Source organism: Diadema antillarum, unplaced genomic scaffold (genome assembly GCF_040938485.1).
Source record: "Diadema antillarum isolate AM-2024a unplaced genomic scaffold, OU_Dant_1.0 seq00000956_RagTag, whole genome shotgun sequence".
In the NCBI taxonomy this organism is placed as follows: Eukaryota; Metazoa; Echinodermata; class Echinoidea; order Diadematoida; family Diadematidae; genus Diadema; species Diadema antillarum.
The window spans coordinates 280,873-294,103 of record NW_027271804.1 but is presented as its reverse complement, the minus strand read 5'-3'; positions in this window follow the sequence as shown (position 1 = coordinate 294,103).

Sequence of the window (13,231 nt, the reverse complement as noted above, 5' to 3'; positions counted from 1 at the left end):
TCAACGCAATTTCGCATGTCTTCCATTCAATTTGCTTACATTTTATTTTCATTTCGAGCCTGAGATTTAACGTTTACAGTTCGTTATTCCAAATCTTCGGTAGGCCTTTTCCGAAGGTTCGTTAATCCGAAAACGAGGAAGTGCGGAAAACGAGGAAGTGCGATTCGTAATTCCGAAGGCCGTTTTGCTCTGTTACCCACCTTCTTTTCATTTTCGGATTAAAACGGACTTTCGGAAAAACGAAACTTTTTTTTTTCACTTTCGGATTATCGAACCTTCAAAATAACCAACCATATTTCATTTTGGCAATGACGAAACGTTGGAATAACGAACCCGTATAGGGAATTAAAGTCAACTACCACAAATAATGTTTGGATAACGAACCCTTTTCATTTTCGGATTAAAGAACATCTCAGTACCGAAATTTGCGCGTTAATTCGGAATAACGAACCTTCGGAATGACGAACTCTATTTCATTTTCGGATTAACAAGCCTTCGGAATAACAGACATTAGGGCCTACCCTAAAGCCAGGTTCATTGTCACTTTGCATATATACGTTGTCATGGGACTCAATAATTACACCTTTCGATGCGCAGTTGGTACTCTCTAAAAAAAAATCGAGTGAAAATATTCACTCTTAAAGGAGTGAATACAAAAAAGAGTGAATTTAGAGTGAAATTGGAGTGAATTTTGAATGAAAATGTTCATTTTCACTCGTTTTGGAGTGACCTCAGGAATCACTCTAAATCTTCGAGTGATCTTAGAGAGTATGACTATTGTGATGGGGTTGGGGTGATGGGGGAAAGGGCCGGGCTATCTTCAGAAGACGGAAAGTTAGTTGAGGATGCTTGATTGTGACTTCGGTAAATCTCTAAACTGCCTAAAAACTGTAGACTACCCCAAATCAAATCGTCTTATCTTAGTTTGTTAACCATTTTATTTTTTTTTTCGGGGAAAAATGATAGGTTATAACTTTCTTCGCCAGTGTTATATAGTAATGTTTATACTTCCATGGAAAGCTTTTCATTTTTGTTTCCTTCTCTCTCTCAAACTGGAAATTATCATATCGTTGACTTCTTTGCTTTCATCGTTTTTGTTCAAATAGTGGAAAAATATTATCATGATCATTATTATAATATCATAATACTGTGAATACAATACGTGCGTATGTAGATATAAGTTCAAATACAATGCCATTTACCATTAAAGATTCATTTCCGATTTCCGAAATTCCCCGACCCTGTTACGGGTCAACAAGCAAAATTGCCGCCAAAGATCAGTCGGCCTGATGAAGCGTCCCGGAGGCGTTGTTTTTTTTAGACGGCACAGATTGGGGCATGGCGCGTATTAAACCTATGGGAAACACGTTGGGGAAGGGTTAGGGTTTAGGGTTAGGGTTAGGTTTAGGGTTTGGGTTAAGGTTAGGGTTAGGGTCCCCAATCTGTGCCGTCTAAAAAAAACACGCGTCCCGGAGAAGACGTGAAACGTCGCTACTCCAAATTACTCTAAGTCCAGTTGACGAGAGATTTACCAATATAGTTCATGTGATACTTTACCTGGATGACTGAGAACATTTGAAGAGTTTGTTTGCAAAAACCGATAAGTCCATATTTGTCAAATGGAGATATTTGCGATTAAAGGTCAAGAAAAATAAAGAGAATAATAAGAAAATTTCTGCTTCTTTTGACCATAACTTCAAAAATGTACCTTTATATGTATTGACCAATATATCATTTAAAAGGTATTATGTTGTACTTTATGACAGAGACCGTACTTCAAAATCTTCAAAAATGGACTTATCGGTTTTTGCAAACAAACTCTTCATTTACAGACATTAATGATTCATGATTTTTTAAATGGACTATGCAGAAACAAAATGAAACTGAACTTTACTTGCGCGTGGAAGTGAGTCTATTTTATTACTTGGGAGAAAAGTAATCGCTATACATGCATCTCTCTACCTACGTCAGTGTTTCTAGCTGGACGTAGGCCATTGATTGGGTCATTAGACAGATTCATAATTGCCCACTAATTGCCATTTGTAGATATTTTTAGATAAAAGACGAACTTACATTGCATAAGGACACTTTATTATGATTCCTTTTCGGAGTAATAACAGTCGTGCTTGACGCAATTTTTTTTTATTAATCCTGGTTGTTGATGAAAACAAAACAAATCAGACACCCTGAAAATTAATTATAGACCACAAGTCTTTATAAGGACTGGTATCTGAATATTATTACTTCTACTCATCGATCAATTTTCACTTAATTGAGAGCTGAATGTCCCAATCGATTCGCGGAAAAAACATCAATGATACGAATACAGAGCCATTTTTAGCCGAATGAGCCTAATAATGTCGTGGAGAAATGATCCCTGGTAATGCCAGGGCTCCGTGCCAATCTTCTTTCGCTCCCCTTTTGTCCACGATTGAATTCTTGGAAAACGAGTTCCGGGAAACGCCAGCTACGCTCAGCTTTCGATGAATACAACAAATCGAACATGCCTGCTCTGCTGCCACGCACGTCGATCGTCTGCGCCATCGCGTGTACAAGTGCGTGTCAATGTGCTGCATGCTTTGCTGAGCCTATTCCCGTGCGTGCCAGCCGCCCGATCTCACCCCTGGCCCTACGTATCCTGTCCGCCAGCTCCCTCCGCAGCCGGAACCGTTGCGTGAAGCATTGGCCCAGCAGCTTTCCTGCACACTGTTCGCAGAGCAACCAATGTTGTTTTGTCGCAATCAAAGGACAAGACCCTGCACGGTGTTTGGAGATCTAACCAGACTGTTCAGAAGAACCTTCTTTGCTATTGCATGGACTACCAGTGGAAGGAGTTCTACAGTTGTACACACCTAGGCCTACTCACTTGAGTCACTACTCAGATCAGTGTTGTTGATGGATCAGACAACAAGACGGTTGGTGCTTCGACTGCCTTGGTACTCAGTCTCAGTGTTTTTTGCGAATCGTCTACTCATAATGCATACATGTAATAGTAAAAGTACCTGCTCATGTACGCAATGTGCATCTTTCAGGCAGACCCCTTCACCTGACATTTAACATTGGTCATTAGAACCTAGTAACGTTAACGTGTTAGACTTCTGGATTTAATACATGTCACCAGTGCCTAATTTAATCATGTCACTATTGCACTCATCATTCTGACTGTGTCTGTGATTGACTTCGCTGAAATGAGTGAGAGTAAAAAAAGACTGGTAGTGGTATAGAAATGTCATGACAGTGCATAAATTTAGATCTAATGTAGAGTCTAACGTAGCTGATAAAGTTCTAACAAACACGCTGCGTGAGAATCTAGTGTGCGTGTCTTTACGAAGGGAATCATAGAATAGGATCTAAACAGGTCTAGATCTAGAAGTTGTAGACCGTCTACTGACTGTAAAACATGATAATTCGTGGCATGAAACTTTCGCAAATTGGAACCGATGGTCTTTTTAACGGGATGAAATTTTCACGAATTTCCACTGACATTCAGTGCATACGGTATAGACAAGAACTTTCGCGTGCATTTTAATTTCGCGAATCTTGGCACTTGCAAAATTCAAATGCCTGGGAACATTCCTCATTTTACAGTAGAGTTCTAGACCACCCAGATGCTACACACATATGTGTATGTGTTTGCAAGATGAAAATATGCCATTCAATAATGGAAATTAATATGGATAGAAATAATTCATATTCATTAGTCTAAGGAAGCATGGAAACCCAAGCAAATTTGTATGAAGTTAACCAGTACAATGTGTAGACTGTACAGTGTCTACGCCAGGTACGGTACCAGGATGTAGGAGTTTACAAAGTACAATACAAATACGAGTTCTAACCGCGAAGGGCTCCCCATGGAGAATCCCTTCCACCCCCACCCTGTCCCTCCTCCTTCCCACCCCCCCCCCCCCCCCAAAAAAAAGAAAAAGATACAAACTAGAATTAGAAATCTACAAAAGACCTCTGATAGACCTCTACTGGCGCTGGCTTCAAAAACATGGCCAAGGGTTACCTGTATTGGTCAGTTCACATTTGATATCTTGGTTGTGGTACATCTAGATCGAAAAATATATCTGTCCAGAGGAGTTTGATATTATTTTTTAAAGATGCTCCTCTGGAGACGGATGAACAGCGGAAGCCTATCATATGCATGTATGTGTTCATGGCTGAAGGCGATCGTTAACGGCTCGTTAACGATCGCCCCTTCACTGTAATGGGCATGCTAACCTGGAAACAGTAAACTGCACATTACTTGAATATGAGACAATTCTGAAGCAAATAATTTTCACACAATAGATATATAATGTACTCTTAAATGAATCCCACAGGGATTAGAACAATCATCCCCCAGCATTCCCACTGATTCCCACTGATCAGTTACCAGCCATCCCTTAATTGTCCCTATTGAAGTAATTAAAGGATGAGGTACAGTACAGAACCTCACCCTTCTCTATTGCGTCTAATTCACAGTCCAAGATTGGCAAATTTAAACTTACAGATAAATAGTGAAATTAAAATTGATAAAGCATTTGCATCGCTGTGGAATCTTGTTCGGAAAAGCCATGTACGATTGTGTACCCTGCCAACAGTAATAACTACTGTAAACGTGGATATTGTCGCGTGAGTAATTTCTTGCGCTTGGCTGGGTAAGATGAGTTTCATGTGTTTTTAATTCCGCGGAATCAAGACATCAACTCCAGGAACATTTGGCAAGCAAAAATATTCGCGTCCTTTTATTTTTGTGCTTTCCACTTAAATATCAGTAAAGTGACTTATGATATTAGCTGAATCTGTTGATAATGCAATAATGCAATAATGATGTGAACTTCGGAGAAGCCACCAGACGCACTACCCTGAATAGTATGATAGGAAAATTTCTGATTACTGCTTTACAATGCTGTTGCTAGTGTAGACATTCAAGACATTTTTGTTTTAGTTTATTATTTTGCGCCATGGGAAGATGAGGCATGAACAATGGCATTGCTACATCATTATTTTTTTAGGTTAAGTTTAGGGAAATATAGAGTAATTGCATCAAGGAAAACATGCTACAATGTATTTTTCAATCTACTAAAACAAGACCTTCATGTTGGTGTGTATGGATGCACGCAAGCTTTGTCAACCCCTCATTCGAGGCCAATGGTCACATGAATAGAAATATTTAGGAAGTATGGTGATTTCCTGTTGTAAGAAGGCTGGTACCTTTATTAAATAATCTGTCATACCGTTGACGGCTCATTTCTGTGCAGTTCCAAATGCCACTATTGACGGATGTTGTGAAAGAAGCTTTTGAAGGCAAACAAAGTCAGTTAAACCGAATTTTTAGTAGCATACCAAAGCAAGTATACTGTATTTAAAATCTCTTTCTGAACAGGGTTCCATCGGAAATTCATTCATTGAGCTGTCTACCCATTCTAAGGGGTTAATGTATCAAAACATTTGCATGCTTCTATTTGTGCCCTGGGTTGTGGTTGCGCAAATGTGCAAAAATTTCCACACTGTGAAAATTTCCTCTTATAGAGTACAGTTATCACCATTACGGCAAACCTGAGCACACAAGACAAAAAATAATGAATTGCCCTTGAGCAACAGATTTGAAGTTCCACATAACTTTTCAACCCTTTAGAAATCAAATCCATAGCATAGATTGATATACTGTTAAGATATTTAATTATACTGCACGCTATACTGTTGTAGTACTGTAAAAGTGGACATTTTTGCAATGTGGACATTTTTTGCGCTTTCAGCGCAGATATGCAATTTGTTTTTTTCTTGTGATGCAATACTGGTTTATATTTTCATTATGCAAGATTAAAAACATGCGAAATTCATCTTACCTGACCTTGTGCAAAAAATAATGCAAAAAATAATGCAGAAATGTCCACTTTAACAGTAATGTACGGTACTACCGGTATACAGGATGCAGTACATACAATTTGTACGACAGACAGTTTGTGGTACAAGTTCATTTATTGACATCAGGAGCTTTTGTAGCATACATGCAGCAGTAGAATATTCATTTTGTATATTTTCTGCTGTCGTAAAATTCATATCATTACTTTATCATTTTGAGTAATCATTGGGTCCAGTTTGAAGTGGGGTGAGACCACTTCACCAGGTTATGCACCCTGCTCTTTTCGACGAATGAATGAAGTGGGATCCTCTACGTCCATGAGTTATGGCTCTCTCACACACGGGACCTCCATTTAGTGTCCTATCCAAGTGACAGACTGTTTTGCCTCTTACCAGAGGGGGCGGTATGATTACACACAAATGAACCCCTGTCCCACAAAAATGTTTTTACAGCAATGTTATTTGTTTCCATTTTCCAGTGTACGATGGCATACAGCAGGGACATTATCATTACATTTAATGAAATTAAAGGTATGCTCATGGATATCAACCCGTTTCCTTACTTATTGTATTGATGCGGGTGTGAACCACGTCCCTGCCTCAAAACATGTGAGGGATGACAAAAGTACAGCTAACCCAGTGAAGACCATAAATTGCTTTGGAATAGATTCGCTGGTACATGTACGTGATACACAAGCTGTCCTTCTGTGATATGTAATTATGCTGGCTGTGTTAACTAGTTGCGTGATGTGTTGCGTGTTCATGCAAAATTTATTAATTTAAAGCTGCTCTCCCCAGTTTTTAGTCGGAAGTGCAGGTTGTGGACAGTGCCCTTTTGAAAAACATGTTGACTGGGCTTGAGTAATCTACATAGCCTTGTCAAGCTTGACTCATCCCTTTAGATTAATTATCCAGATCCTTGTAAGGGAATCTCCTCATTAATCATTAAATACAAATTTGATGTTTCATCAAGCATTAATCATGAGCTTACAATTCCCTGGAAAAGCAATCATGGCTATTAAACTATTTCAAGTTGAATACATTTATGATATAATTTCTTCTCTGTGAGTTCAGAGAAGTATAGAATATGAAGATTTGTATACAAGCCAGTGGGAGATCTATGAGGAATGATGCCATCACTATGTTTCATTTGTGTCAAATCCATCCGATTATGATCGATCTCGGGTTTCAAAGAAATAGAATTTAGATTTCAATGGTACTGAGTTAATTTTGTTTTTATCCTAATATGAGTTTTTAAGGCAGTTTCTCTTTAGATTTAAAAGCTGTGCAGGACCCTACAGGGCAGAAGTTTTGAGTAAAATCACAATGCAGATAATGGACTGTCATTGGTTATTTGTGGATTATATCGTTTGCATGCATGACCTGGGCCCCCACTGGTTCCAAAGCTGAGATTGTCTTTTGAACTGGGGAGGCAACATCCGAGTGTTTGTCAGTGCTCTTCTATCTTTGCCAGCTGTTACAATCTGCATTTTTAGCTCACCTGCGCCAAAGGCTCAAGTGAGCTTTTGTGATCATTCATTGTCTGGCATCCATTGTGCATTCTGATATCAGTTGTACATTTTGCATTTTCAGCTTCTTGAAAAACCCCATGACGAATTCACCAAACTTGGCATTTAGCATACTTAGGGTGACAGGATCTCAATTGATTCAAATTCAAATGAGCACCATGCCCCCTCCCCTCAAGCCCCAAATAGGAGAATCTTTGAAAAAAACTATCACCTTACTATAAAACCAAAATTGATAGATCCCAAATGCTATTAAAAAAAAAGTCCATTCGTTTGTGAGTAAGTTCGCTCGTGACCGATCCAGGGGTTTCCCCCTTTGGGATGAACCAATTGGGGGGGGGGGGGGGGGGGGGGGGGGGATGCAATTTTTTAATTTTCATCTTGGAAATACATCCATTGTCAAATTTGTCACCAAACTTGGCAGGCATTAGAGGGACTGTACAGTACTGGTTGAGGTGAGGATTCAGGTTTATAACATTCCTAAGTGAGATAATGAGAAACCTCTTATGAAATATGAAAGAGCATGTAATTTTAAGAAGGATTCAACCTTTATTTGATGAAAATCAGTTTTGAAATGGCTAAGATATCAAAAAACAAACAAACAAACACAATAATAATAAAAGGCGTCAGGCCAAGTCATTTATTAGGATCTCTTTGTTTCACCTTGTTTTTGGATATCTCAGTCATTTCAAAATTGATTTTCATCAAATAAACTTTTGATTCCCCTTTGAATTGTTTGCTCTTTGACATCTCATAGAGTGGTTTCTGAATATCTCGCAAAACGTTAAAAGCTAATCCTCACCTCAACCAGAACTGTACAGTCCCTTTAATGCTAACGTGATGGTATATTATAGAAATGGTTTACTACCAACAAGGCACATATCACAATGTGTATCACCAGTATGATAGAATACATGCAGTGTATGGACACCAACCCTCGGCCTCCAAACCCCCCAAGTTTGCCATGATCTTTTTCAAGATAAATAGTCTGCAAAAATGCATGGGAAAAATAAAGAACTGAAATGCTCAGGTGAGCACCAGACCCACTGGGTCTCTTGCCCTTGCAATTCTCCCAAATGTCAGTTAACTACAAATTTGTGGCAGTTGGTTAGGGCATGGACCTTCACTTGTACTTATGAAAGGACTTTCAACAAATCCAACCACTTTGAAGTTTGAGATCCGTCGCCACCTGACTATGCGTATCTCAATGAGTGCATACACGTACAGGTATCTCGAAAAAGGATGATCGCATCATGCATCGTCACTGACAAAGGAACGGTTTCCCTAATTCCGGTCTTATTTAGCTGATGAGCCTTTTCAGGTCGAAACGTCTTTGAATAAATGCCAATGATGAGAAGCAGCAAACGTCAGAACATGACTAATTTCTTGTCATTTGCGTGGAAATTACAGAGTCGCTCGCTATCGCTCACGCATACAGTGTATGACCTTGCCTTATAGTGAGACATACACTGTACATGTCTGCTTTCCTTACTGTCTCTTTTTACTCTGGAAAAATGTGCGGAAAAGATAGAAAACGAGATTACAAATCATGATCAATTTTAATAGCTCAAAAGTTAACTTTCTCTTCAAAAGTATCTGCATTTCGCCATTACTGAGCAGTGATATACTGATACAGTACTTACAACAACTGCTTTCCTTGATTTAAGACAGTTATTATCTTCTGCGCATTTGGTTTATAGAGTTTTCAAAGCTGTGTTGTGTTTTGCTCGGGCTTACCGGCAGTGGAGATTGTAAGATCAAAGCAGGGAAGAATATTTGCAATGTTTTTGTGACACTTTTGACATGATACATTGATTTTTTTTTTTTTGCATGCATTCATTAACGAAATGATGACTGTCCATGTGTAGTACAATAGGTCCATGGTCGGGGAACTTTCTGTAGTTGTAACTTGTTGATTTCCTGTGTGACCCTGACAGGCACTTGTATGCTGCCCTCTCGTGATGCAATTGAGCCAGTGCAAGGCAAGGTCTCTACCCTCAGAAATCAAACATTTTATCATATGCCCCCTGAGTGGTATTTTTAAAGTCACGAAATTACCCCCCCCCCCCACCACCACTTTCATCAACCACAAGTGACTGCAAATCTAACCATGAATTATGCAATGTTTGTACTGTTGTTTGCCATCCCACATGGAGTTATCATACACTGTCCATAAAACTCTAAGTATGATGACCCTGCACCACAAAAACAACAGAAAGTTGCCAGACATGGATATTAAAAATAGTTCAGGACAGATTCTTAAAAGAGCAGACTCTAAGTTGTGTACCTTAAAGGGTGTGTACAGTTCTGGTCGAGGTGTAGATTTAGCTTTTACATATTGAAAATAGTTCAGGGCAGATTCTTAAAAGAGCAGACTCTAAGTTGTGTACCTTAAAGGGTGTGTACAGTTCTGGTCGAGGTGTAGATTTAGCTTTTACTGTTTTGCGAGATATTCAGAAACCACTCTATGAGATGTCAAAGAGCATGCAGTTCTAAGGGGTATCAAAAGTTTATTCGACGAAAATCGGTTTTGATATGGCTGAGATATCCAAAAACAGGGTAAAACAAAGAGATACTAATAAAGTTGTGGCATGTCGCCTTTTATTATTAGCACTTTTTTGGATATCTCAGCCATTTGAAAACCAATTTTCCTCAAATAAACGTTGAATCCTTCTTAGAAGTACATGCTCTTTCATATTTCATAAGAGGCTTTTCATTATCTAACTTAGGAATGTTCAAAACATGAATCCTTACCTCAACCAGTACTGTACAGTCCCTTTAACACAAATGGACTTCCCTACACTGTGTAAATAAGGGAAAGATATGATGTAGTACACACTCTGAAAAAGTGTATACTGAGAAAAGAGGTGCGTCGCGCAAAGGTGTGACAGGGCCTTTCAAGAGAATCCTAATCTGCGACTCTTTGTTGGTTTTGAGCTGAGCGGTCTCAAAAGTAATATACCTCTGTTGTTTTGTTTTTGATATTTATTCATTTATTTATTTATTTATTATTATTATTATTATTATTATTATTATTATTATTATTATTATTATTATTGTTATTGTTATTGTTATTGTTATTATTATTATTATTATTATCATTATTATTATTATTATTATTATTATTATTATTATTATTATTATTATTATTATTATCATTATTATTATTATTATTATTATTATTATTATTATTATTATTATTATTATTATTATTATTTATTTGGCAATTCAACATACAATACAAGTGGACATAAAATACAAACAGAAAATTGTATTACCAGGTACATGATATAAAAATTGTAGTGATTCCAGGTGTATGCCGCTGGTTGCCAGGGGAGGAAAAAGCAAACTTAAAGGACAAGTTCACCTTCATAGACATAAGGATTGAGAGAATGCAACAATATTAGTAGAACACATCAGTGAAAGTTTGAGGAAAATTGGACAATCGATGCAAAAGTTATGAATTTTTAAAATTTTTGTGTTGGAACCGCTGGATGAGGAGACTACTACAGCTTGTGAGTCATATGCGTACAACAGTATAAAGAAAATGTAAAGAAAATTCAACATATTTTCACTTTTTTCGCATAATAGTAGAGCACTTGACTTGCCTCTTTCTAAAGGCAGGGGGAATAATATTACCCATAACATTTGTCGGTAACGAGTCGGGGGAATGTGTACTTTTTTCAAAAGATTAAATTTTGTGAAATTCTCTTTATATTTTCCTTATATTGTTGTACACATGTGACATCTAAGTTATTCACATACTGCAGTAGTCTTCTCATCCAGCGGTTACTGCACAAGAACTTCAAAAATTCATAACTTTTGAACGGATTGTCCGATTTTCCTCAAACTTTCAATGATGTGTTCTACTAATATTGCTACATTCTCTCAATCCTTATGTTTATGAAGGTGAACTTGTCCTTTAAACAATTTACCACTGAACAATCTGCTCACCAGCAAATGTGAAAGAAAAAAATTGTCTCTGCCAACATTTTATTTGGCACTGTTCAGCATCTGTGATAAAGAATGCACCAATTACTTTTTGACTGTTTAATTTTCAGAGGTACAATGTACAGATTATATAATGCCATATTTGGAAACACAGAGCCATATACAGGGGTAGCATTTACAATGTACATGTTGTGTATACTTGCAGTAAGTGTGGATAGAATGACTTCTGCATGGTGATGCGCTCACATGCAGGTATAATCATTGGAAAGGAACCAGTTGTTGTGGAGGGCTGGGAATGGATGTTTATGAAGAGGGAATTTCCCCGAAATGGCCTCTCTCTCCCCTTTTTGTCGTATTTCCTTATTTGCATGTTGTTGTTTTTTTTCCACTTCACTTTGATATATTGCTCCATGAATGCGTATGATTGTCAAGGTTAAAGTAATGTAAATTTGTTCTGGTTTTTTCGTTCATCCCTTTTATATCGGGTTGTGGTGAAAGTGCTAACTAATCAGAAATACGCTGCAAATGGCTCTTTCATCGAGGATTGTGTTTAATAGGACAAGGTGAATTCGTTGGTATCGTAGCTGAAGGTTCAAACATTGTGTACTGTTGGTTTCCTACTGAGGGTCTCGCTCTGTGGATATAGTACATGTTACTCATGTCACCTGTCAACTTGGCTAAATGGCGATGCTGGTAATCCAGATTAAAAACGATTTTTAAACAGTGATGCCAATTGACTCTTTATGTGCCATGTTCGCATGCACGACTCAGTCAACGGCTTGCCAATTTCGAATAATTTGCTCAAACATGCATCGTGCACAAAGCGATTGATATTGTAATATGCCACAGTATAGTGAAAGTGTCATGAGCATACATGTACGTGTGTAGCTTTGTCATGAACTTTACATTTACAGCAAAGCTTGCAGTTTTCTCTACTACTGTGCTGTACTTCATTTCTATCACAAATGCATACAATGTATTTATGAAGTTACCAGTAGATGGTTTTGAAAGACAGAATGTTTTCCAAAAGTGCTCATGCATGGCAGACTCAGAATAATGTGGCACACAGGGGGTTCCACACAGGGGGTTTACACCATGGCACAGAAGTATAAATCTTGAGTTGACATGTTGCAATAGAACTACTTTTTGAAAGTTTCCGCTTCCTCTCGACAATCCGAAAATTTCAATCTGCCACCCACTTCCGTGCTGGTGTAGGATTATTTCTTTCCTTTTTTTTTTGGGGGGGGGGGGGATGTTCATGGTCAGCTTGCATACCCGATCATTCCTACATGAGCTGAAGTTACAGTGCAGTCATCCACAAATGAATCAAACCTCACGCATAATATTTCATACATCTAGAGAATGCTGCTTGAGACTTGCTGACAGGCTACATGTATTTAATGTATGGGAAAGTATTGTAAAACGTATGCATTCGTACATTACATGCGGTTGTACATACTGTACAGTGTACTTGTAGGCCTACAATGTACATACAGTCAAACCTGTCTACAGCAGCCAACCAAAGGGAAAAGTGGCCATTATAGACAGGTGGCCACTATAAGGGGGAATCATTTTAAGTGACCTTTAATATTTGACAAATGGCCGCTGTAGATGGGTGGCCGTAGACCCTTGACCTTTATAGTTAATACCACCAGAGACACCAACTTTCCCGCTTTTGGTGGGGGATCTGCTTTGACTGAGGCCATTTTTGTGAATTTTGCTCTTGCTAAGTGTCTCCCTTTTTAAAGGTGCATTTTCTTTCATTTAAAATTTAGCTTTCTCCTGCCCAACTTTACTTTGGATATATTTTCAAAAATAAGGACAAGATTGCACCAGTGGGCATCAGATTCTATAAACCTAGAGCTTCCGTGCAGGGCCCTTGGGGAGGCCCCACACCCTGATAT